This window comes from Dermacentor albipictus, chromosome 9 (assembly GCF_038994185.2).
Source record: "Dermacentor albipictus isolate Rhodes 1998 colony chromosome 9, USDA_Dalb.pri_finalv2, whole genome shotgun sequence".
Taxonomy (NCBI): Eukaryota; Metazoa; Arthropoda; class Arachnida; order Ixodida; family Ixodidae; genus Dermacentor; species Dermacentor albipictus.
This window is the reverse complement of record NC_091829.1, coordinates 44,694,359-44,720,586: the sequence shown is the minus strand read 5'-3', so window position 1 is coordinate 44,720,586 and position 26,228 is coordinate 44,694,359. Positions and strand designations below refer to the sequence as shown.

The window sequence follows — 26,228 nt, the reverse complement described above, 5'->3', positions numbered from 1 at the left end:
AACGGGATGCCAGGGTACTGTGCCAGCCAGAACCGCAGGGAACGTCCCCATTCCGGAAGCGCCGGTTTTCAAAGCTTGTGGGCTCGCTTAACGGCCAGCGGTCGTGATGAGCAAGAGAGGTCTAGAGTAATGGTTGAAAAGCAGGGAGCAGATGGGGCCGGAGTCGTTACAGGCATTGCTAGCCTAAGAAGGTAAGGTAGAGATCGGCTAACTCGAAGAGAAGAGGAGGAGGGGGGGGGAATGCTATACTACAATAGCTATAGTAAAGAATAATCTCCTATCACGCAAGGTAGGTGATTATTTATCTCGCCCCCCCCCCCCCCCGCCCTTCGGATCCAAAGAGAGCGTCACTAGGAATCATCATCATGTTGCGGCGACCTCAGTGTGCTGAGAAAAAAAAAACTTCGCCAATTGCCACTGTCTAGCGTCATATCGATCCATCATATCGTAGCAGAAAAATTTCTGATCTCATCGCACTGGCTGGTCTTCTACCGTCCTCGAGTGCGTTTCCCTTCCCTTGGCAATCATTCTGTCACTATAAATAGGCCGCCGGTTATCTGCTGTTCGCATTGCGTGACCTGACCAACTTCACTTCTTCCTCACAATCGCGTCTCCGTTATTAGCTACATCCACTTGCCCTCCAGGCCAAGAGGACCTTGTTTCTTTCTCCTTGTGCTACATTTATCACTTTTTGGTCCGATCACTCGTTGGGTGGTTTTTGGCCTCTTCTCAAGCTTACTATTTATGATCGTGCACGTTTCAGCCCCGCCGGTTGCTACAGACAAACTATCTTTATTGCATACTCGGAATAGCTGCAAGCTGCCGTCCCCGAATCAAGAATGTTGGTTAGTTAGTTAGTTTGGGTTTAATGGCGCAAACGCAACTAGGGCCATGCTGCGCCAGCCGTAAGATATTAAGAATTCAAATGTTAAAGCAGCGGAAGCTGCGTTACTTCAGAGTCTGTGTAAAAAACCGGTTTCTTCTAGAAAGCTGAACAAGTCAGTGAAGGGCACTAGCGGTTCATTTCCGAATATTGACGCGGGGTGTAAAGGTATGTGTAAGTTGTAGAGATTCTGTAAAAGCTTTTGTCTCTGTGTTTCAATATTTGGACATGTCATAATGATGTGCATTACTGTGAGTGGTCTGTGAGAATGTCGTGTGAGAATGTTGTGTGAAGTGGTGTGTGAGAATGTCTACCATGCACGCGGCAGCTATTTTTTTAAAGCGAAGCTTTAAATGCCTACTGAATCTGGCACTCGAGTTGCGATATGCACGGACTATGTAGCTGTAGCTCATATACATAAGAGCGACATTGGTTATCTTAAAACACTCCCCCTCTGACTAGCTGCACACAGATAGCACATAGTTTTGTCGCTGTTAGGAGCGTGATGAAGTTGACTGGGTGGTAATTTTCCATCGTACTAGGGCAACGGCGCAACAACGGGACACAGCGCAAGAAACCAGGCGATAAGGACATGCGGCAGGTGAGAACTGTGCTTGTCCTCGTCGTTTCTTTTCTTGTCTTGCGTCCTGCTTTTGGGCCATTACTCTAGTATGTTGCTGCGAACTCGAGGATCCTGCGCCGGGATAATATGATGATTCTGTTTCAATGTCGTTCATTTTCGCTATCCTCCGGTGGGCAGAGCGGCGCTGTGCGCCCGCGTTATCGACTGGATGTGCCGGCCGTGAACCGTGGCCGATAAATAGTGGCACGCAATCGAGAAGAAAGTATTCCTAACATTACATACCGGCCCTGCGTCGTTACGAGCATATTGATATTTGTTTAGTTTTTTTTCCCCCCATCATCGGCTCAGAAGGCAGTGAAGGCACCTTTGTGCTTTCTCAGAACGTCTAGTTTGCGCGAGCGTCTTTAACTCAAGTGCTGTCCGTACACGCATCTATGCCTTCTCTCTCTCTGTTCTCTCTCTTCCCCTTCTGCCTTCCCCCAGCGTAGGGTAGCCAACCAGACTCGCGACTGGTTAACATGTCTGCCTTCCTATATTCCCTCTCTCTCTCTTCATACTGGCGATTCTTGCGTCACCAAGATTTTTCCGCCAACGACGGCTTTCAAACAGACGCCCGAACGCCCATTCCTACACACGCATAAAGCTGCAAAAGAAGCGCGAGCCTCGATGGAATGCCCCACGAACGAGAGAGTGAGGAAGAATAAGAAATAAAAGGAAGGGGGAAGACGGTCCTCTCCTCGAACGCGCGCCAGGGAGCTCGGTCGGGCAGCTCAGAAAACGATCGAGCCCATTAGGCGATCGGGCCGCGGGCCCGTGTCTTTGCGGAGGGCGGAAGGAATACGGCGGCGACGACGCCGATGGGGCACGGGGACGGAGCCCTCAGAACGAAAGGGACAGCGGCGAGGCCGGTCGCTCGGCGGAGTGCGGGTAGGACATGGGGAGGGGGAAGGGGAGGGGGCAAGCGGCCGGGAAATCGACACCGTCGCAGCAAGCGCGGCGGCGAACGGCGGCCGAGGCGCGGTTCGCCATCCCTGGTCGATCAATGAAGAGCTGCCGCCGTTACGCAGCCCCGCGGCGCTACCACGGATGGTGTGTCCGGAAGTTGGCGATCGGGTGCGAAAGGGGCAGCGAATATCAAAACTTGGCAGTGTCCGCGCTAAACATTGGTGGTTACCTCTATCGGAAGAGGATGCTCTTTTGGTTGACCTCCCTGCCCATCCTATCCTTGCTTTTCTCTCTCTCTCTCTTTCTCTCTCTGTTGCATAAGGGGGGCGCAGGACGTGTGCACACGCGATGCTAGACGACCGAGCACTCGCGCATTAGGCTGCGCAACGAGATCGTCGTCTTTCTTCGGCCGAGCGCCGATGTAACCGGACCACACCAGGACGACAACTCCTTGAGGCACTGCGTGCACACTTGTACGCGCTAAGGCGATGTGTCGCAAGCAGCGGTATTTAACTAAATTCGTATGTATCGTAACCGCTTCTGATTGGACGGATTATGATTGGATTGGATTGGATGCTGCAAATGCTGCAAATTCGAGTATCGTACGTAAAGTGTTTTAATAAAGCGAGTTGTAAGGCTAGGTACTTGCACTTGTCGTCAATATATAGTGAAATAGTGCCTTCGTTATTATTATATATATTGCATTGTTTCTTGCAATGCTTTAGCTTAGGTGAATTTTTTTTCCAGGGCCTGGATAGGTTCTTTTCAGTTATTCCAGACATAAAATAGCGGATGATCTCATATCTAACGTTCCTGCGGTGAGTTTTCGCGTGTAATCCAAACTCTGTTGAACTTCACGGAGCTCACTGCTGAGTAATTGAAGAATCTGAGTTCATTCTGCTTCGATGCTGTCTTTCTAATTGTAAAGGTGCAAGAAACGCGATGGAAGTACATTTTCCATTGACAGAATCACTTCGCACCTAAAAGGAATATTGCTTCTGAATGCACCGAGAAAAAGAGGGGGAGGGGGTGTTACCGTGCGACGCCCCAGTTCAGCATTCCGCCAAAATGTTTACCACACGCAATTCTTTATTGTGCGACTAAATGAAGTACGATCGTCTTTTTTTTTTGCAGTTACCTTTAACGGAACGCCACCGCAACAGCCCGAAAACGAAACGCAGAGCTCATTCTCGGCAGCGGATTACCATAACCATCAAGCTACTGCGACGGGTAGCAAATTTTGTGGTCTGCGGTTGTTTTCACGCCATGTCATGTTCTTCCTTCTTTTTTCTTTTTTTATACTTGCATGTGGTTCGCATTCAACACGAATGAACACGACAGGGACGGCGGTCAATAAAAAAAAAACAGAAAAGACAACTTGCCGAAGAGTAATAACCACATGCACGAACGCATTCGGCGACGAGATTCCCTGGGACGCTGTGAGACAAGAAATTTCCTTCTCCGGCGAAACGGGCAGGCTTCTCCACTTCGGTCCTCAGCGTTCCCCGACATTTCATCTGGGAAGGTGTCGCCCAGAGTCTTTTCCGCGAGACGTCCCACGATAGCGAACGAACTTACAAACCTGCAGATTCATTCCGCCCCGGTATAACCCAGGCGCCCATCGCTGCGTCCACCGTACTTTTCCACTGTTCGCGGCCTTCCTTTCGAGACAGCGGCGAGCTATGCAGCCGAGATCAGGAGACGCGCGATTCCCGCGTCGCCGCCAGATGCACACAAACACCGCCGGCCCGCGCTCTCAAGGCGCTAGCGGACTACCCCCACCCTTCCACCCCCCCCCCCCCCCGCCGCCCCTCCCTCCCCGAGCATCAGGGCTAGTGCGAGCCCTCGCGAATGCGCGCTTTTCTCCGCTCCGTGTCGTCCTATATACTCACGCACGCACGCGCCCGGCAGGAATCCCCAATCTGCGGCCGGTGCTGAATAATGGATGAGGGACCGGGTCCTTGTAAGGACTCCCGCGCCCTTCCCCCATCTCCCTATTCCATACTCTTCTTTTTTCTTCTTTTGGGAAATGGACCGCGTGTTTCTCTTCCCGTTTTGCTATCCCTCGCTCCCCCCACCCCACCCCCTTCCCGGCGGTTCGGGGCTATGCTTGCCAGAACTCTTGCTGGACGTAGTTTGTGCGAAGCGCCACAATGATGTAGGCATGTGACGCGAGGTCGGGAAGAGTAGGGGGGGAAAGGGTGAGCGTCCCGAATGGAGGCACGGGTAGTTGACGCGGTGCCGAACGCGCATCACTCCGCATGAATGCTCGAGACCGTTTGCTGTCGAGGAGGGCGTTTCGCGAAGAACAGAGGGATGCTCTTTTATAAAAGAAAGCCGAATCAGGGTCTCGAAGAGAACGCCGAAAATGAAAAGTTGGCAAGAGCAGGAGTGGAGTGGCTAGGAATGAACAAGAGGGAAACACACAGAAAGACAGAGAGCTTAGAAAACAAACAGACCATTCGCTGCCTTTCTTTCCTACGCCCTGCCCCATTTTCACGACGTCGACATGCAGCACTCCGCCTGGGCAAAATATCTTCTCGCGGCCCCTGTCGCCTATCTCCCAAATCGATGCACGCGGACGCTCCTAGGTGTATAGGGAGGGAGTCCACGCTTGACGGTCCATCTTGTTTCCTGACGTTTACGCTCCAACGCTGCAGCTAATTGCCTTGCGCACGTTTGAATCCCGCACGCACACAGGTGCTCGCGATCTTGTTGGAGAAAAAAAAAAACTGTGCAACTGCGCAAAGCAGGCGAATAATGAAACAACGCGAGAGGACAGGACGCGAACAGCAGGGACGAGAAAGACGAAGATAAGGCCGTGATAGGGCGGGAGAAGTAGGGGAAGGGGGGGTCACTGTCACGTGGTATACATATAAGCTGTCGTTCGATAGGCCGCATTCAGGAGTACCTGGCTAGGTGATGGCTGCGGTATAAGGTATTTTCCATCTTGGTCAAGCCTTCGGGAAGAGGGAGCTCATTTTAATTTTTATGGGATAGCCGCTTGGGCGTGCGACTGGGGAGACCGACGGGAAATGGCGCACCGTGGAAAGACAAAAAGCAACAAAGTAAGAAGATAGGCGAAAATGACAGAGAGAAGAGACGGCGCACGAACGGCCAGATGCCAGCGTCATGCGCGTTCGCCCGAATGGACACGAGCTCGGTCACCGTCACCACCGGATGTTCCCAGAGTGGACAGCATATCTACTCAGACAGGAAGGTAACGTAGAAAGATGAATAAAAGCGAAGCAACAGAACTAACATGATGCGACCGCACCTCGTCTATCGTTTCCCTTTCTGAGCTTTCTTCTTCTTTTTTTTTCCCTCTTTACGGACGTATTCTCCTAGAGAGGGTATATGAGGCTCATTTTGAATTCCCGGCAGTTTTGTGGCTTAGCTTACTTGGAAACGCATGCAGTTTATATGTTAAGTTAGGTCGTAGGGCTGTGGTAGTGGATTTTTTTCTTCTTGTGTCACGAAGGCGGTGGGTGCTGGTGGATATCACCTTTCGCATGCAGCGTCGCACTTACGAACAGGTATTGGTAAAATAAAGAAAAAACAGAAAAATATGGGGACGAAAACTGCAAAACATAAAGCTGGAATGGTTGCGCGAAAAGAACAGAACGCAGGAAAATTACGGAGCCATGTTCAGTATGAAGAGGAGCCAGAAACAAAACCAAGAAAGAGCGACATGAAGGCAGACATGTAATCACTGCTTGTCATGCCAGAATGGTGAACTCAGTCTGGGAAGGCAAGCTCACAGCGCTCTCAAAGCACGCTCCAATGAACGGCCCGACTTTTGGTTCGTTTCTTTTTTTCCTTTTTTTGGTTGTGTGTCTGTGCAGAGGTTGCCGCAGGGCATAGCATAATAATTGATTAAAAGGGCGGAGCCCTGGCTTAACGCAAAGGCTACAAGGGCGACTTTTCGAATTCGTCACTAATGACTAACTGCATGCATATTTGGTCTTTGGTGTCCGTGACTCCGAACGCCCAGTAACTCTTTCGCTTGTCTAGTCTTCGTTCTCGTATGCTCAGTAACAGCAGTTAGCGCACGCTGCAAGCGAAGGGGCAGAGCACATTGGACAACCTAGCGGGTATTCAGGCACCGGACTCGAGGCCATACTGTTTCTTTACGTGTTATTGATACTGCGAAGAAAGGAAGGAGTAAAACTGTCTAAAGGCAACATTAAGACAGGTCGACTGGTTGATACACTGCGTCTACTCTGCGCGGAGCTTGCACTTTAGGTCCGACCCACCAGTGCCGTGGCTCCAAAAGACAGTTTAGCAACTTTGTGACTCTCTTTCGCATGCATGCAGGTGTCTCTAGATAAGTTCTTGGTTTTGTTTTTTCGAATGACACATCAGTTTAAAATTTAAGCTGCGACGTTGGACGTCCCAATAACTGCACATTGGGTCATAAGGTATGGTGTAGTGGAAGCCGCCGGACCTATTTTGACTACCTTGGGCTCTTTAACGTTCTCTTAATGCGTGGTGCGCCAGCGTTTCTGCGTTCCGCCTCCATAGGAATGCGCGTGGCGTGGCGGGGATCGAACCAGCAACATCGTTCTCAGTGGTGCAACATCACAGCCACCAAGTTCGCATCAAGTTCTCGTGCCTAACTGCCTCGAGTGTTCATTTATGGGGAACGGGAAAGCAACCACTCGAGCGTGAAGATGTCCTAGTTGATTTCTGGTAAGCTATGCGAGAGAATTTGCAAATCACGCGACGAGAAAGGCAAGGCGTGTCGAAACGCACGAGTTTTGTGTTACATTTATGCTGCGCTCCTTGCCCTGTTTGCTACGTCACAAATGAAAGAAAAGACAACAACCACAACTAGCATACTAATGCTCCAACTTCTAGGTTAACGCAACGACGAGTCTTCGTCTTTTAAGACGGGATCAACCCTGGCGGTAGCTCGTCTGGCGAGCGCGTAGGGATCGCGGCGGATCAACCGTTCGACCGGCGATCCCTCCCTGTTGCGACAGTCGATCACGTTTTTTTTTTCTCTTCTCGTTCTGGCCTAGTTAGCCCGCATCGTTTCTCGAACGCACTGACAAAGCCGGTCAACGCAGGGGCGTGGACTGCGTGGGTCCCGTGTTACCCGGCCCCTAACTCGGCCGTCGTTCGATACCGGCGCTGACCTGAATAGAGCCTCGCGGAGGCCGGAGGGGCGGGCCAGCGCTTAGTGGGTGAGCGGTTTAACGGTTACTGCCACGGCACGTGTTTTGCGTGAGCGGCATGTGGGTCAGGGCAAGCAGGGGTCAAGGGTGCCTCACGGAGTTCGTCGACTGTCGAAAGTGTCAGGCGGTGAGCTATACCGGCGCATGACGCGACGGCGTCTTGGCGACCGATAACTGGCGTCTTTCACTGTCATGGCCCGAAAGGAAACGTCATAGTTCATGTGCAAGTTTACTCATTTGTTCATTTATTTACTGCCAATTCGTGCCGTACAACGTCAACATGGATTGCTATAGCTAGCCATGTTGACGTTGTACAGCTTATTTATTTATTTAGCTTACTTACTTGCAGCTTCCTTACTTACTTTAGCTTGCTACAACTGTTTCTTAATTTAAATTTAGTTTAGCCGGTACCGAGCAAACATTCGGCGTTTTATGCCGCGTACTAAATTGTGTACTAAAACTCGCGTTGGCGGGATCGAAAGTCGCGTTACCTAGACTTGCAATTACACTGGATAAAACAAAGCCATAATTCACCAATGATAAATGCGTGCGAGAACAGAAGCGATCACCTTGGCATTTTGCTATACTCTTTTCTTGATTCTTTCCTTCGTACTGTCAGCTCATATTTTGTAAAGCTCGACTCGCGTCTCTGTAGCTACCAGAACATTCGTGACATATATTACGCACCCGAAAATTGCGCAAAGCGACGGTGCTGGCAGGCACGGCAGCAGGTTTGACGGGAGCGGCGCCCACTTTTGAACCACTCTTGTCGTCATACAAGCACACGTATTCAGTGCGTATGCGTCATGGTTAAGTATAGGATGTCAAAGGGGGTAATTTCTCTCTTTCTTTCTTCCATGCAGCGGCTCTGATCGTTACTCAACCTAACGACTCGCGTCGGCATGGAAACGTCAGGACGCCATGCACAGTGCTATTTCTCGCTTGACTTGCGGCTCGAATACGAAAACAAAAGTAGGGCGTAAAACTTACATCCACTAAGCACAAAAAGAAAAAGAAAACGAAATGCAAAGTTAAAGCTTGTGCGATTCAGAAAAAAAAAAGGAAGAATAGTTCGCAAATGCGGTAGAAATGAGAGGAAGTAATAGAGAGAGACGTAGAACTGTAGAGGAAGTAGAATTTTATCGCTTGTGATATTGTACGTCCAACAAAGGAAGTAATAGAGAGAGAGACGTAGAAGGAGAGGCAGGGAGGTTAGCCACAGCCAAGCCCGATTGGCTACCCCACACGTGGGGAAGGGTAACATGGTAGCGATAGATGATTACGCCTGTGGGTGCAGATAAACCGTCTTGCTGTCTTTCGAAAACTGTGACTGCTTGACAGTTTAGAAAGGTAAAGCGTAATAAATACCGTGGCAGGGGCGTTGAGAAGTCACATGTGCAGCCACATGATTACACAAATTCATTTACTTGCCACAGTTCCCAGGGTATGGAGACCATTGTAGCGACCTATTTCCCCCTGGTAAATTTTGATGGAAAAACTGTAGCTCTGGCAGACTGTTTCTTTTTTTCCTAATACCAGGCGGTTTTCGCAGAGAACAAAGACAACCGCAAAGAAAATAAAGAAGCCGAGGCCATTATCGACTTAGAGCATTACGTCACGCCCTATAGGTTACGTGAACTCAGAAACTGTTCCGGCAGTATCTTTTTTTTTGTTTCTGTAGCGTGGCTAGGCGCATTCCAATGCGGCTCATGCAGGGACCGAAAGAAAAAGCTTATCTCCATTATTGGTTTCGGAGAGAGGGAGGGGGGGGGAAGAGCGTCGCCGCAGTCGCTGGCCTCTTTTGATTGCCCGACGTCATACGTAGCACTGCATTTGTGGCGGAGGGCCAATATAAAGCAGCGGGAGACCACAGCCCCAAGTGGACCGTTCCGAAAGCGGAAGATTTCGGGTCGTAAGCCACGAAGGAAGGAAAAAAATCAGAGAAAATAAAACCACGAGCTGGCCAATTGGCGCAATGAAAGGAACTCCTGGACCGCGGCGAAAACGGCTCGTTACCAAAAGAATGCCAGGCCCGCACCGCGATAGCGACACAATGGACGCCGGTTCGCAGATAAGTGGTCGAGCGTTACTGGTGCGTAATTTTTATCCTGTTGGCGTTTTATCCTTGGCGTTCAATCGCCACTCCCTAGAGCGTCCACTTTTCGTCCTATATAGCTGAGAGGCCGCAGCGTGGCATAGCATAGCATAGCATAGCATAGCGTAGCATAACATTGCGTAATATAGCGTGGCATAGCGAAACATAGCATGCAATAACGTAGCATAGCATCGCAACGCATCGCAAATCCGGGATAGTATAGAGATACCACACGTAGCAACGGCTTGGTAGCTTCATTCGTTTACCGGGAATGCCATCACTATGACTCCCAGTTTGGGCTATCCTCTGAAACAATTGCAAGTGCGACCAAGCTACGTTTGGCCTGCAGACTCGTTCTCTCATGTAAAGAACACAAAACGCTACGGCCCTAGACAAGCGAAAAAGTCTACCTGCATATTGTCACGGCTACTCAACGTTATCACTATGATCTTGAAGGAGCTATGAAAACAGCGATGTTCTGACTGAATGCTCGAGCAGCCCTGCAGCCTGCGCGCGTGCGCGCCCCTGTGTGTGTGTGTGTGTGTGTGTGTGTGTGTGTGTGTGTGTGTGTGTGTGTGTGTGTGTGTGTGTGTGTGTGTGTGTGTGTGTGTGTGTGTGTGTGTGTGTGTGTGTGTGTGTGTGTGTGTGTGTGTGTGTGTGTGTGTGTGTGTGTGTGTGTGTGTGTGTGTGTGTGTGTGTGTGTGTGTGTGTGTGTGTGTGTGTGTGTGTGTGTGTGTGTGTGTGTGTGTGTGTGTGTGTGTGTGTGTGTGTGTGTGTGTGTGTGTGTGTGTGTGTGTGTGTGTGTGTGTGTGTGTGTGTGTGTGTGTGTGTGTGTGTGTGTGTGTGTGTGTGTGTGTGTGTGTGTGTGTGTGTGTGTGTGTGTGTGTGTGTGTGTGTGTGTGTGTGTGTGTGTGTGTGTGTGTGTGTGTGTGTGTGTGTGTGTGTGTGTGTGTGTGTGTGTGTGTGTGTGTGTGTGTGTGTGTGTGTGTGTGTGTGTGTGTGTGTGTGTGTGTGTGTGTGTGTGTGTGTGTGTGTGTGTGTGTGTGTGTGTGTGTGTGTGTGTGTGTGTGTGTGTGTGTGTGTGTGTGTGTGTGTGTGTGTGTGTGTGTGTGTGTGTGTGTGTGTGTGTGTGTGTGTGTGTGTGTGTGTGTGTGTGTGTGTGTGTGTGTGTGTGTGTGTGTGTGTGTGTGTGTGTGTGTGTGTGTGTGTGTGTGTGTGTGTGTGTGTGTGTGTGTGTGTGTGTGTGTGTGTGTGTGTGTGTGTTTCCCTCTTCTTTTTTACGCTGGGTGTATTAACGAGCTTGGATCAGCAACTACCCGTAACAATGTCCCGGCTTAGCAACGTTGAACCTATGCAGCGTACAGCAAACGAAGCGAAAAATTATGACATGAAAGCCAATGTGTGCCTTGACTTTTTTCCGCTAGTTGTTCGTTGCATATAGGTTTAACGCATCGTACCATCTCTCCCAAGCATGCATCTACTTGGGCTCAATCGTGACATGCCAAGCAAAAAATGTAGTATAAGGTTATCGTAGCTTTTAGTACGAGTGTGGGCTACAGCAGCAGTACAGGTGGCCCTGTGCGGAACGGGTATTCATTGCAGTAGTCAGTGGAACGTTCAAAAGTTCCAAATGAAAGGAAGTGGCGAGACTATGCTGAAAGGAAGTCCGCAGCCGCCTTTACACGAATGCGACAGTAACGTGTCGGATTTTTTAACGCATCAGGGGGGTTACTTGCGACTGCCTTTGCATTTGACGCATTCGTCTTCATCCGAAATGAAGGTTAAATCTGTTTCCAACGATTCGCGTTTCACCAGTGAGGGAAGGAGAGCACACGGCGGCAGACCGTCTCACTCCCTCAATGCGACACGCCAGCGTTTAACGTGCACCGCGCGAGACGTCTTACGTCATCTTCAACGTATACCCTCCCAGTCGCATGAACGCGATTCGCCTCCCTAGCGCATTACTACCGTTTACGCAGACCCTATGCACTAGAAATGCTCTACGACGAATGGCTTGTCGCATTCATTGAAACGCCGCTCACGTAGAGTTGGAAACAAGCCTACTCGAGAGCATGTCATTGTATTGCGCCTCTTCAGAAGCAATACCCAGACGAGGGTTGTTTGTCTCTGGACTACAAAAGTGACACTGACCGTGTCTATGGCGACGCATTGCTAATTGACACGCGAAGCTAGAGAACGTAGCAAAAGGCCTCGGGTAAGTGACAGTGAAGCAAGTGGGGCTTTGTTCCAATAACGAGTAGTCAAACCGTACGGCAAGGCGTAAAGAACAATAAAAGAAATGACGGTGGCATTCTTAGGCCTTGAAACTGAGAAAGAAGGTGAAAATTAACGCTCAAGCTGCGCGTGAAAGGAACGTGCAGGGAAGGAAAAGCAGGGAGTAAAATGAGCGTGTGGTTGGCGCAATTTCCTCAGCCGAACGACGCAAAGCCTGATAAATCTGCAAAGTGTTGAGAAGGGGACTGTAGTAACGCTTTCCGGCCATTTCCTCACTCATTCACATGTGTACAAGAGGTGACACAAGTATCGTTGGGACACTTCCACGAACAACGAAGCGATCCGCAAAGCGCTTCTAACTCTACCAGGTAAGTGCGACAGCGCACGTCGGCGAAGGCGCCCGGCGTATAAAGACTGCTCGCATGATTGAAGAGCTTACTAACGTCGATTCAAATTTTGACGCAAGTGCGGTTTCAGACCAAGGCTGACGCACTTCTACATTTCAGGAACTAACGGAACAGATGTCGAGCTCACTTAAATATAAAGAAAGGGGGGTGGGGGGGGGGGAAGGAGTATAAAGACACCTCAGTGCTTGCACATAACGTTGCGATTTATTAGCCGCCGGTGGACAGGGTGGCAGGCCGCGGCCCGAGCGACCCAGACGCATGTGGGTCAGGGGTCAAGGACGTCCGAAAATGTCGCCAGCTGCCGCGCGGGGCCTCCTGGCGCCGCACCTTTCGGTGTGTACGCGAAGGCCGCATTGATTGGCGGCTACCCTCTCCATGCACACCGCCGCCCCCCCCCCTCCTCCTCACCCCCTTCCCTCTTCTCTCCCCTTACACTTGGCCAGCGGCGGGAACACACCGGTGCACTGCTGGCCCAATCGATGTCTGTGGAGGGTGGGGGGGAAGAAGGGGGGGGGCGGCTCAGGACAGCCGCGGCCGTGCTGGTTCGCCGGTTTCGTGAGCGCCGTCTGCAAAAACCGCGCTCAGTAGACGGGCCGGACAGTTCCCCGTTCCCCACTCCAAGCCCAGGAGGGCCAACAGAGCGAGAGTACATGCTTGGTTCTCAAAAAAAAACTGGCTGTGGCTTAGCTAAGGTTAAGCCCAGGATGCGAAGCATACTAGCCTTTATTTTAACGCGACAGCGTTAAGGAGCTCGTGTCGCAGAAAAGCCGGTGTCGTCGGCGTCGGCTCAGGCGTGCGGCGCTTGCTCAGGCGCACATTTCGTTGTGGCGCCGAACGCTGCGTTGCTCGACGCTCACCGCGTCCGATGCGGGGCGCGTAGTCGCTGCGCCGTAGCAAAGCCACCTAGAAACAGTCTCTGTAGCACGCCGCAACCTTCGCTTCTCATTCCAACGAGCAGCTCTGTCTCCAGGAGGCATCTCACCTCGTGAGTGTCTAGCAGAGGCAAGCGCAGCTGCTTATATACCGCCGCGACGCCGCGAGCGACGGCGCGAGTTGGAGCCCCGTTTCTCCTCTGTCGTGACGTCACGGTGTCACGTGGTCAGCCTTGAAGGCGACGCCGCGAGCGACGGCGCGAGTTGGAGCCCCGTTTCTCCTCTGTCGTGACGTCACGGTGTCACGTGGTATTGAAGGCGACACCGCCGCGCCTGAGGAGCTGGGTTGAGCTCTCGTAATATGCTTCGCATAAAAGGAGAAAAAAATCATAGCAGAACTCGTCTATACAATGGCTATTCGAGTATGCGAATAGTGCAGGAACGCGTCACGTATGAGGCATCCACTGCAGTTGGCCTCCTCTCTCGCGCTTCTCTCCGGACACGCTGCGCATACACACAGTGGCACACATCTACGTGAGAGGCACCCGCATTATTAGACTGCACTATCTCAGGGACAGGCCCACATTTTTGACGGGATGGCTATGCAGCCGGCAAGTAAAGCTCGTCTGACAATGCGAATGATGGTATTCGCATTAAAACACTACCTTAGTTATTGGTTAGACGTTGAGTAGATCGTTTAATGTGGGCGTCAGCTTAACTGACTTCAACATCTCGATGCATGAACCTGTGCGTATCAAGAGGGCAGGATATTGAACAGCGCTTCGACGTTCTTCTTGCGAAGAATATACCGCATGTTTTCACAGAATGACGGAAACTATGACTTTTTGCGTCTTCTTTAAAGTATTTGACTGTAACTTTCGTTACAGAGCTCTCTGGATTGCAGAATGAACAATACCTGAGACTATCAGCTTCCTAAAAAAAAGTTATATAATTTTTCCTAAGTATTCCCGATAAGACGCGTACTTGCCCCACTTTCACCCCACTGTGGATACCGCTGATATTCCGAAGGTGCTCCCTTCGAGAAAGGTTTTTGTGCTTAAAGGTTTTGTGCTTCCTTTTGAAGCCAGATGAACCGATGCGCTCAATTACCCTGTGCCACCTGACGTTATGTAATACATGCAGGCATCTCGGTTTGCTCATGAAGCTTCGTGCGGATTTGCCCTCGGGTAAGATACGGCGTTTGCTGCAGGGAGTAACAGTCGCGGCCTCGAAATCTCCTAACGAGCGGCTAATGACTGTACGAACACCCTGCAGGTCCGACGCATTGTTACACCAACTTGGAGAAAGCAATTACTTGAGCTGCTATTAGAGCATTCGTCCTTGAGTATGTATGGGTGGCAGGAGCATTCTTTGATGACTTAGGAAGTAGGGAGGACTCGTGGTTGTTTGTGCTATTAGATACTAAGCGTATCAAAGTGTTTTAGCATTCTGGTATATTAAACAAAAAATAAAAGCGTGTTCGAAGTCGGTGCTCGTTTGTACTATCCTATGATGCTTAGCCTCATTTCAGTTTCAAAAGGATGCTTACTCATCCATAGATAAGGTCACAACCAACAGCGCAATTTGGAGAAGATCGGCAAAGTATCACGCGGCAGAAATGGTGGACATTTCGCAACATTTCAGTGTCCGAATATTTAGTGCACATAAACGATGGCGAGTTCAGAATTCGTTGTGGATTTCTTTTTCCTGAACAGAAAACGACTTATTGCTTGATATGAAAAGCGCGATCATATACTCCTGGTAAAGCTAAAAAAATTCAGAGCCCTCCCACTATGTGACGATGGAAGATTAGCGAAACTGTATTGCTCAATAGCTTTACATATATGAAGTTCTATATGACCGTTATGCTACTTTGGTTGAATAAAGGCACAAACACATAACTTGGTTGTTTGTTTCTTCCTTTAGTTATTGTATTTTGTATTTTTAAATATTCTTTAATAAAAGTCTTTCTTTTAAACTTTATGCCTATACACTGACGTTTCGACACGCATCGTCATAAGCGTTTGGGCCACAGCGTTCATCGCCTTGGCGCATTGGTTTTGTCAACAGCATGCCTTCGTTGTTTGTTACGTCTTTATTATATCATTTTTTTTTCAATTTTTATTTTCTTTATTCTTTTATTCATTTATTTCTGTATTCTTTTACTTTTTCTTTTACTTTATGCATATATACTGACGTTTCGACACGTTCGTCCCAACTGTGACAAGGTCAGTTCAAGGGCGCGTTACAGGTAGCAGGGCCCACAAGCGTATGTGCCATTGAGCTTAGACCCTTTCTACACTGTCACCAGGATCGGCCTACATGTTGATTTGTTTTTGTCAGCATCTCGGGGGCGGAGGGGGACACACACACACACACATTTTTTTTTCCAGATCCTAGCGATAGGCAGCTTCGCTGTTATGATGCCGAACGCAGTCGTCGTGACATTTTTCTGTCGCAATGTTTCTGAAATCACTCAGATATGCAGTTTCCTCATTTAAATTTTGGCAGCTGATAACAGGACCCGGCCACAGTATAGGCAATTCTTCTTGATACCGTCCGAAGGAAGCAGCTCGGAAGTAATACCAATATTATGTTGCCAGTTGTGGATAACTAGGCTAATAGAAAGAGAGCGTTAAACGGACAATCTTTACAAATGTTTACCAGGTTGTAGAACAGAGCAAGAATTGACGTTGAGTTATGAACGTTGCAAACAGCCCAATTGATCAGCTTCCGCCGCACTTAGTGTTAACTGCAGGCAATCTGCAGTTAACATACCACTTTTTTTTTCTTTGTTTCGATTGCTGGTGTTTATCGCTTCACACAGCATACTGTCGCCAAGGTTGTATCCGCGGAAAACGCTTTATACACTTGTTTCTTTCGAAACTCATTCAGTGCGCTTTGAATTTAAATTCAGCCTGAAAGATTCGATCAGTTCATGCAAAGAAATTGGCTCTATACACGTACAACTACACCTACAACTTCTGGATGCCTCAGTCCAAGCTCCTCGGCGAATAGGTGGACCCTGAGTCAATCGCGGCGTGCTCAAAGACTTATCCACTCCTAGCTTCTCCATAGGTGAAAATTCATCATAAATTAATGTGGCTGTTGAACACTTGAAGTTAGACTCATCAAACAAACAGCAATCAAGGGAGCTTATTAAATTTAAGTCGACATTTCAGATTTCCTCGAGCTCATTAGTTAGGGGTGACAGACTTCGGGAAGCTGCAACAGCTCTTTGCTGAGAAACCTACATGGTTGATGTTTTCCTAATTTAATTTCTTAATCTGATCAAATTTTATTTAATTTTCTTAATCTAATTTCTAGTTTCTTCGTGTACATGTTCTCTAGTGAATAATTTTTGTTTAATCTATCACGTAATTGAAATAGTTCTCAGCGATATTGGCGGTTAAGTTTAGGCTCCGCAGTCTACTTGCTTATTTAAATAAAATGCGTTTGCATTAGCGTCCTGTAAAGCGTGCTCTGCCTTTGGCTTAGTAATTGTAGGGCAAAGTCAAAACAGTAAGGCCAGGGGTACTGAGACGGAACGTGGTTCGACTTTGACGGAGAAGAGACTCACTAACCGAGCAGGAAAAACAGCATGTGTGAGGAGGCGAGAGTTGTAGCCACCAGTAAGGAAAAGATAAATAAAGCAAGAATAAGGGTTTGATGGAGCAGGGGACTCTAAAGAACTTGTGTGTAGGAACAAGCGCAGGAACATTCGTACTGCAAGAAGAAACGAAGCGAGAAAGGAAGAAAGAACAATAGGCAATCATGCATAAAGATCAGCTTAAAGAAAGAGCCTTCAATAAGAAAACAAAGAGTGGTACGCGTTCTTGATGTCGAGCATATCGTGTTTGCTAATGAATTCTGAAAATTCTTGGCATGGAAGGCGTCTTCATATGTGGACCAATGATGATGGAGAAATCAAAAAAGAGAGCGAATAAATACATTTTTTCTGGCGTGTAAGCAGTCGGGAAGCCGAATTGTTGTTTCGGTTAGGTCACTGCTGTTTGATATTACATTGTCTGAAGTTCAAAGTGAACATGCTCCTCACGTTTTTATCTCTGTGCTTCATTAAGTATCTGAATCAATTCCAGGATCTGCGATGGATATAACTTTTTTACCACTGTGTTATGAGGAAATCGTTTGCTGAGGTCACTTTCTTTATTGATAAAGGAATCGAATTTCAGAAGAGGTGGCTCTTTTGCAATCGAAGAGTTACGAGGTTGAACAGTAACTAGCTAAGCTGTGGTTGCGCAGTCTTTGTTTTATCTTTATTTTTGCCAGGCTACGCACCTTTCTGGCGAAACTATACAAGCACACTCTCGCACGCAGAAGGAAAACAAAAAAGAAGTAAATAACGATATAACAACTAACCACAGGAAGGAATTAAGCGGGGAAACAAATAACTGACCATCAGGAACGAACGTCGAGTAGTTTCGCAAGTAAGTCCATGAGAGTTGAAGCTCGGGCCCTTGTGGGGCAGCGAGAAAAGCGGGGACGGTTCAGAGGGGCAAGAGGCGCGGGGGGGGGGGGGAGGGTTGGGGGTGCGCATTTAATTCGTTTGTTTCGGGCGCAAACAGCTCGATGGCAGCGCAGACGTGCGTCCCCTCTGGGAGACTCCCTCTCCCGGCCGTCGTAGGGAAACCCGATCGGCCTGCCGGCCGGGGCAACTCCCGACAAACAGCGGCGTGCACCCTAAGCAAGGGTGGAAGCACGAAGAGGAGTGCAGGGAGGGAAAAGAGAGGGAGGGGAGATATTCTTCTAGAGAGTAAAAGCTAGGAACGAAAGGCGAGAGTAAGAAAGAAGGGGGCATAGAACGAGAGAGAGAGCGAGAGAGAGAGTGGAAGAGAAGGGACACTGGACGCGGTGCTATTGATTGGCCCGAGCTTCGCAAATGATCAGAAGCGGCGCGCGCCCTGCTACCGGTTTCGGCTGTCGCCTGCGCACCGGGCCATGCCCCCCACCCCCACTTATTTTTCGTTGCGGCGCCTCTGTCTGTTGTCTCAAGTTTTGCTTTTGTTTTCTACTCCGTGCCCTAGAGGGCGGTGCGTGCCTTATAGGAACGGGGGGGGGGGGGGGGGGTTGAACTGATGCGAACACACACGCACGAGCGAAACCGGAGAGGCAGCGGTAACGAGATACAAGTGTGGGGCGCGCGTGCGAAGAAAAAAAGAGAGAGAGAGAATGAAAATAAATAAAACAAGAGGTTAAGGGAACATGCGTGTTAGGAAAGAGGACGGCACGATGGCTACAACGCTCGAAACGCAAGACATGCGCTACCACGCGCGCGCGGGGCGTGGAAACGAAACAGTGGCGATGGGATTGCTTGTAAGGTTGCGGAAGGCCCAGCTCCTTCCTGTTCTTCTTTCTATATTTTGGGGGGTGGGGAGGCCCGCAAGAAAAAGAAAACAGCCATGCTGGGAAGGGCGACATGTTGCGCTTTCCTTTTTACCTCGTTTCGTGTTTCCTTGCGCCTATGTGAGTCTTTTTTTTTCTTTTTCTGCCGCGTCTATTTGGAGAGGCACTGTTTCTCTTTGCAATGTTGCCGACGTTGCGGTACACTGGCGGCCGTTACGTATCTCGCTCGGCGCACTGCGCGCCTTGCAAGCACTGTCAGTTTGCGGAAGGCCTCCGCAGGAATGCGATGGAAACCCCGCGGCGCTACACCCAGTGATTCTGTACTGCGCAGGCCCGGGTGCATTGCGGCTCCGAAGATGGAGCCGTGTCCAGATGCATTGTTACGGGTGTGGTACAGCGTTGAAAAATATTTAAAAAAAGAAGGAAAAAAGAAAAGCTTCCCAGCCGAGCATAATCTTGAAGGTCGTAGCTCATTTTTTCGTCACGAAGCCTACCGTAGATACCGTGTTCCCGCATCCTACTAAATGTCTACATGCTGTCGAATACTATGAAAACGTTGCAACTAGTTTCCGGAAAGCCCTCCGAGTTGGGTGACAGTACTGAATACTGAATAAACACGAACGAGTTCATCGTCGCGCATGCTAGTTAACTAATGAGCAGTTTCTAACATTCGGACATTCTTTTAAATGTTTACGAGAGGTAAAAAGTGTCATTTACCTGACTCTAGCATGAAGCTACAAAGCTGCTATTTATTCCCTCTCATGAACCGTCTTCTCTCTTGTGGGCTTCCCCATAACTGACTTGCCGTTCTTTTTTAATGTCGCGGTTAAATTTAGGGATCAGCGCCAATTTCCGGGCTAAACGAGGCGATGAAGTGATATTTTCGTTGAGTTCAATGCAGCCTTTTCAACCGCTATGGTTAATCAATGGCTATGGCTTTCTACTCGAAGGAACGAAGATGCGGATTCGACTCCATCTCAAACAGTCACCGTGTTACCTCGGCGTGATGAGCCTAATATTTCGTTTTAGCGCAGCGCTTGTTCTTGTAGGCCATCGACAGGGTACTTCACAGAATTTACGACAAAAATACAACAACAAATTTTACTGAGTATTTCCACCCAGCAATGTTCATTGCATCTGTTTAAAAATGTATCCATCGATTCGACCAAATTACTTTTCTTTGTCCAAAATTTGCCTGGTTTCCCCTAGTAAAAGGGCGTTTTGTAAGTTGACAAAGATTCTCTAAGCGCGCTTGCATGGCAGTTCGACGTACGCCTCTCATCACCTGTTACTGCATAATTGATAATGTGTACAGAAGCGAGCGGAGTGACGAACAATGCACAACATCGCATCAATAAGTACATTGCGCGGACTGTGTACCTAGTTAACTCGAAATACTTTTTTTTTTACCTTTGACCGACAGCATGCAATGTTGTCGCGAGACCGATACACAACGAAATACAAGAGGCCAGTGTCGGCTCGCTTGATGATTGCTTCAACGCGGTAAACATATCATCCGTATGCCGACCCCTGCAGACCGCAACGGTCCCGCCGCTTGCATGCAGGCTATCAGCCGTCGTGAGCGGGGCTACGCGAAGAGAGCGGCTCGAGCAGGGGGGACAAGGGGCGACACCTAGCGGGTGATAAACGAGGACCATGGTCGGCAAACATGGAGGATACACACAACGATGCAAGGGGGCGAACGCTTTGAGCTTGTGGTTACAGCCGGGAACGGTCCTCGTCTTCGGACACGATCACTGTTTCGCCCTTTGGGCCAGAAAACTTTGTTTCTTGTTTTGTTTTATTGCGCGCTTACACGCTCCTTTCGGTTTTCTTTGTATTTTTTAGTGTGTGTGGAAGAAAAAAAAGGGTATTCGCCAATTAAATATCACCTCAATGATATCGCGAAACGCGAATCTCTAAACATCAGGAGCTGTGACTGTAAATGTAGGTCATTATTTTCTTTTCAGGAGACATGTCGTTTGCGATCTGGTGTTTAAAAGTTGTAGTGGAGGCATAAGAAGTGGTATTTCCATCCGTTTTTTTTTTGTTCGCGAATTGGTGCCCGTGTACTTTAAAGAGGAAATACACATTTCACCGAGAGTGCTGTATGCTGGTTAGTGAACGTGCCGCGCCCACTGATTAGCAAACTTGATTCACTTGAACGGTACTATATAAGTAAACTTTTTTCAGCTTCCTCTTTAACTACTTAGGCTTTTAATCTTTTCAAACGGAGTTGTGTGTCGATCAGAGTTAAATGGAACAAAAATAGACGATTTAGAGAAGATATATCTTACCTGTATTAAAAAAAGAAGAACAAAACACGAAAAATTTTTATCAGTAAACTCTCTGAACCAGTATTGGTTAAATTGTTTTTGTATGCCTCCGTTGTTTGTTGTTTGCCTACTTTTCTACCACGAATCTTCCAATCGCCTCTTGCTAATATCTGCTGCGGCCTTGTTTACTTTTCCCCTTCTCTCCCTGAACTCAAGGTCTTCAGAGAGGCCAGAAGCACTTAAATCGACCGCTAGGCATCTATCTCCACATTCAAATAAAACATGCTACATTGATTTCATAGCTTTACCGCAGCATGCTCGTGCTTCTTCCTTGTATCTTGCTTTAAGAGTGCGTGTTTCAAGGCATCCTGATCTCGCTTCGAAAAGTAAGGAGCTTCCTTTTGAGTTATCACAAAATGTTTATTTCATGATTTCGTTAATTGTTTTCTTACGTAGTTACTCAAAGTAGCTTTCGTTTCTATTTCTTTCGTTTCGATCCATGAGGTTGTCTGAGCCTCTCTGACTTTGCGTTTGACGTTCTTTGTTTCCACGTTACTTACTATACCGGTGGCATATTTGCTATTAAGCTTCCTAGTTCCTTTCCTCCATATTGAATCAGTATTTTTCCTGTGCAAATAGCTGAACACTCTAGCACCCCATTCTTTATTTGACATATTCCTCAGTTGTTCTTGATAGTTTTACTGTGAGCTTCCCTAACTTCAAAACTAGTCCAGCCCTTATCACCCTGCACAGCTTCATTTGCAGTCTCCCGTGAGCGCCCTATACGATGCGTCCTGCTGACCTTTGGTTACCATCGAGTCGTGATTCTACACCTGACTGCAAGTAAACAAGCACATTTGCAAATGTAAGTTCTGGAACCATTACACCTTTCCACATACCGTGGAGAGCGCTTTTTATTTTTATTTATCAATACTGTAGGTCTTCTGCAGACCTATATAGGCAGCCGGCTTACATCATCATAGGCATGTAATAAGATGCAAGTTCCCAAAAAGACAACAGGAAAACATGAGGTAGATCACAACACTTTTCAACAACAAGTGCATCAATATTATATTCTCTACAAGGTTACACTTCGCGTACACGAGAAGAGAAAATCTAGTATTATAGATTGTATGCTATACATGAGAAAAGAAATGTACGAACGAAAACAATACATTATTACAAGATACTCTCTGCAGTTTCACAGCAGGAAAAGTAGTTATACAGGGTCCATTAGCTGTTCCACTAGTCAACAAAACTTGTCTAAATTTGGATTATTTACAGCTTGGCAATTTACTGCAGAACGTCCGAATGAGGGCGCGGGTCAGCTAGCAGTGATGAATGTGCCTTATGACACGTGAATTTGGAGGCCCAGCTTATTTTTTATTGTTCTAAAGTAATACTTGCTTAATGAGCCACAGTTACTTCTTTTCCTCTAGTCAGTTTCACAAATAAGCCTGAAGCCATCGTACACAACGCTGCCGACGCCTGCGTGGTGTCATCGGCGTCGGCGGCGTTGGCCGTGAGCGAAAAATCCCGGAAGGTAATTCATACATAAAAACAACTTGCAAGATGGGCTAGGTGGGAATTGAACCGGGGTCTCCGGAGTGTGAGACGGAGACACTACCACTCAGCCATGAGTTCGATGGTTCAAGTAGGGACAAAAGCGCCTCTAGTGAATGCGGTGTTGCCTTCGAAACGTGCCGTAGAAAGTTATATTGCGGTGTATATAGGTAATTATGAGCATGTAAATTACAGAAGTCGCAGTTAAACGAGTAGCGAAATACGTTTCCGCTACATTTCTTCTGCTCTTTTTTTTGTACCACTGGACGAGACGCCACGTTTCTGTACGTTGTATGCGTTATTCCAATGAATTTATGCACTGTACGCCCTACTTTGCTGAATGTTTGTAGTTGCAGTATTACGAGCGGGATCAGCCATCGCATTTTTTGCTTGCTCCTTTCCCCCTTTTCAAGTGCAGGGTATCTTAGCGGGCTCAGCCTGGTTAACCTCCCTGCATTTCATTTACGACTTCTCTTTATCATTCTCTCTTGTTCGCTTACGGGGATATCATCCATTGCTGATGATGGTAGTTTTGTACCACTGAACCGGACGACGCGCTTATTTATTTTTTCAAAGCCATGGGGCTATAAGCCACTTAAGGCTACCGCCTTAAGAAGCAATACAGAGAAACGGGTGTGCGTGCTCACAATTTAGGCATGCAAGGCAGACAAATATATTGATACTCAACTTTCTTTTTCTTTTTCATTATGTTGAACAACGATCTTAGTCAAGCAAGATCTGATGTGTGACCCTGATCCTGATTTCTTGATCTTGTTCTAACATTTAACTTCACACAAGTGGTGTCTACGCCGACTCACGGTGCCAATATTCTTGATTTAGTTCTGGTTTCCAACCCCGATGCTGTTAAATCATTAACGTGTATTGATGGCCTAAGTGATCACAAGATGGTGTTATTTGACCTGACCTTTCAGGTACCAACCAGTCAACCTTCAACAAAATATATCCGCGATTACAACAAAGCAGACTTCTCAAAAATAAATCAGGAATTAGATGCTTTTTTTGTGTCTTTTGAGCAGTCCGCTTCCTCGCCAAATGTAGAGAGCAATTGGCTACTTTATAAACAGAAGATATTGTCTCTTGTAGAGAAATATGTGCCACTTGTCCGCATTCGGGGCGATGTCGATAAACCATGGTTCACCCTTAGAAAGCTCGTAAACAAAAAGAAGCGCCTTTTTCGGGCAGCTGAACACTCGGACTGCTATTCCAAATGGGAAAAGTATTTCACATGCCTCCGCCAATGCAATAATTTGTTAAGGCAATCAAAAAAGAAATTTTGGAAGCTTCTACCCACAAACCGCAGTGCTTCTCACAATATAACTTTGTCATATCCTGATGGATCACCTGTCTCTACTGATCATCGATCCGATGTCATGAATTCTTATTTCTCTTCCGTTTTCACTCAAGAACCCGCCTTAGGTAACAGTACCCTTCCTGACTGCAACTTTTCCTGCATGCCTTGAATTGACGTCACATCAGAGGGCATTTTGGCCCTGATCGATAATATCAAGGGCTCCAGTGCTCCTGGCCCGGATAACATTCCCGCTGAAGTTGTCAAAAGCACTAAGGTGCTTACTAGCAAAATTCTACAAATCATCTTTACGCAGTCCATAACTACCAGTGCCATTCCTAACGACTGGAAGTTAAGCAAGGTTGAACCGGTTTTCAAAAGTGGCGACAGCACTGATCCATAGAATTATCGCCCGACATCACTCACCTGTATTGCCTGCAAACTTCTTGAACACATAATCTATTCTCATAATGCCTCTTATCTTGAAGCTAACTCTTTTCTTTTCTGTAACCAGCATGGCTTCCGACCGGGTCACTCATGTGAAACTCAACTCTTTGAATTCACTACTGACCTCCATTTAAACCTTGATTCTCTCTTCCAAACAGATGTAATTTATCTAGACCTTTCGAAAGCCTTTGACCGTGTACCTCACGAACGACTAATAATCAAAGCGAACAGCTTGTGTCTCCATCCTTTAATCACGTCCTGTATCCGGTGCTTGCTAATTGGCTGATCACAGTTTACAGTGATTGGACACCGTCCCTCTACAGTCACCGAAGTATTATCTGGAGTACCGCAAGGTTCAGTCCTTGGACCCCTTTTGTTTTTAATTTTCATTAATGATCTCCCCTCGGGTATTTCGTCATCCATCCAGCTCTTTGCCAATGACTGCGTGCTGTACCACCGTATAAACTCATACAATGATCACTTGCTTTTACAGCGTGACCTCACTACAATTGAAAAATGGTGCACAGAGTGGCTCATGCAGCTAAACGTAAAAAAAAATGTAAGTTCATGCGCATATCGCGGAAACACTCTCTCATGTCATACTCTTACTCTTTGCATTCCCTTCCTATTGAGCTGGTTCAATCGTACACGTACCTTGGTATCACCTTCACTAGCAAGCTTACACGGTCAGAACATATCCAAAATCTGCTTACTGCCACTAATCGATCCCTGGGATTCATAAGACGGTCACTATCATCATCACCCCCTGTGATCCGTCAACTAGCATATGAAACATTTATCTGTACTAAACTGGAATTCGCGTCGGCAATATGGAATCCCCATCAAGCGTACCTTGTTGAGCTACTGGAAGCCGTCCAAAATCGCGCAGCCCGGTTTATTACATCCCAGTACGACTATCGGCTAAGTGTTAGAAACATCAAATCATCCCTCCACATCCAATCATTAGCACATCCTCCAAAAATCTCACGTTTATGTCTCTTGCAAACGCTCTATTACAATTTCCCGCATTTACTCGACACACTTCTTTTGCCACCCAATCGTACTTCACGCCGTCTCTCAAACAACCTCAGTATTCAACGTCTTCACGGCTCTACTAAATCCTTCAACAGCTCTTTCGTGCCGGTAGCTATTGCACAATGGAATAGTTTACCGGACCGCGTAGTAATCGAATGTTACCCTACCAAGTTTCGAAACATACTAACGAACTTTCTGAGGATTGATGCTTAATGGATTTGACCTATTTTTACTACATCACACATTTTTTATTGCATTGGTTATTACTTTTTGTGTTTGACATTCATTTGATTACACCATCTTTACCCCTTATGAATGTTATTGTTATTGTTTCTTACTTCAGTCATGACTGTTTGTACCTTTCTTTTTCTTATTTATGCTCCCCCCTTATGTAATACCCCAACAGGGGCCTTTAAGGGTAAATAAATGATGAGGATGAGGATGTTCTAATTTATTTCCTTTCGACAGAGCCAGTGCCAGTAGAGTTGGGCTTACGTCTCCTTAGCGTGCAACCAAAGAGATGACAGCACCACCGCAGTTTTGTGGCATTATGATCCGCAAACCTTCGACCGCCATTTCACACTTGCGGGCGACGATACGTTTATAAGGTGATTGTGGCCTCGGCGGCACCATTTTCATGGGGGCGACATGCAAATATGCCCGTGTCTCCTGCATTGGGGAACTTTAATGATCTCTTGGTGGTCAAAATTAAACTGGAGTCCCCTTCTACGGAATGGTGGATAATCAGATTGCGGTTTTGGCACATGAAGCCCCAAAATTCTACGCTTATGGTTCGACTGCCCTCTTGGTAGGGAGAGAGTCATTGCAAACTTAACCATTCATCTAGCACACAGTAAACAAAGCGGTGAGGGGGGGGGGGAGAGGGGGATTCTAGGCCGGCTTCGCTCACTTCCCTGATAAGATTACCCGGTATCACGCTTCTCAGAACACACCGGGCTTCACTAAGCACCGCCCCAGCCTCCAGTTTTCTATCCCGCGGCGCAGGCTGCAGAGATCACGACGTGGTATGCGTC

General features: G+C 47.7%; 1 protein-coding gene and 1 long non-coding RNA gene across 5 annotated transcripts in view; one reads left to right on the top strand and one right to left on the bottom strand.

The window, feature by feature from the left end:
• The window catches only part of LOC139049758 (uncharacterized), a 95,169-nt gene extending 91,446 nt beyond the window's left edge, over positions 1–3,723 (top strand). Inside the window, exons 3-4 of the long non-coding RNA XR_011508559.1 lie at positions 1,426–1,484; positions 3,546–3,723. This is a non-coding gene — a long non-coding RNA (uncharacterized lncRNA). The remainder of the gene's footprint in view (positions 1–1,425; positions 1,485–3,545) is intronic.
• The window catches only part of LOC139049756 (gamma-aminobutyric acid type B receptor subunit 2-like), a 389,157-nt gene that overhangs the window by 163,304 nt on the left and 199,625 nt on the right, over positions 1–26,228 (bottom strand). The gene's annotated exons all lie outside the window — the stretch shown is intronic.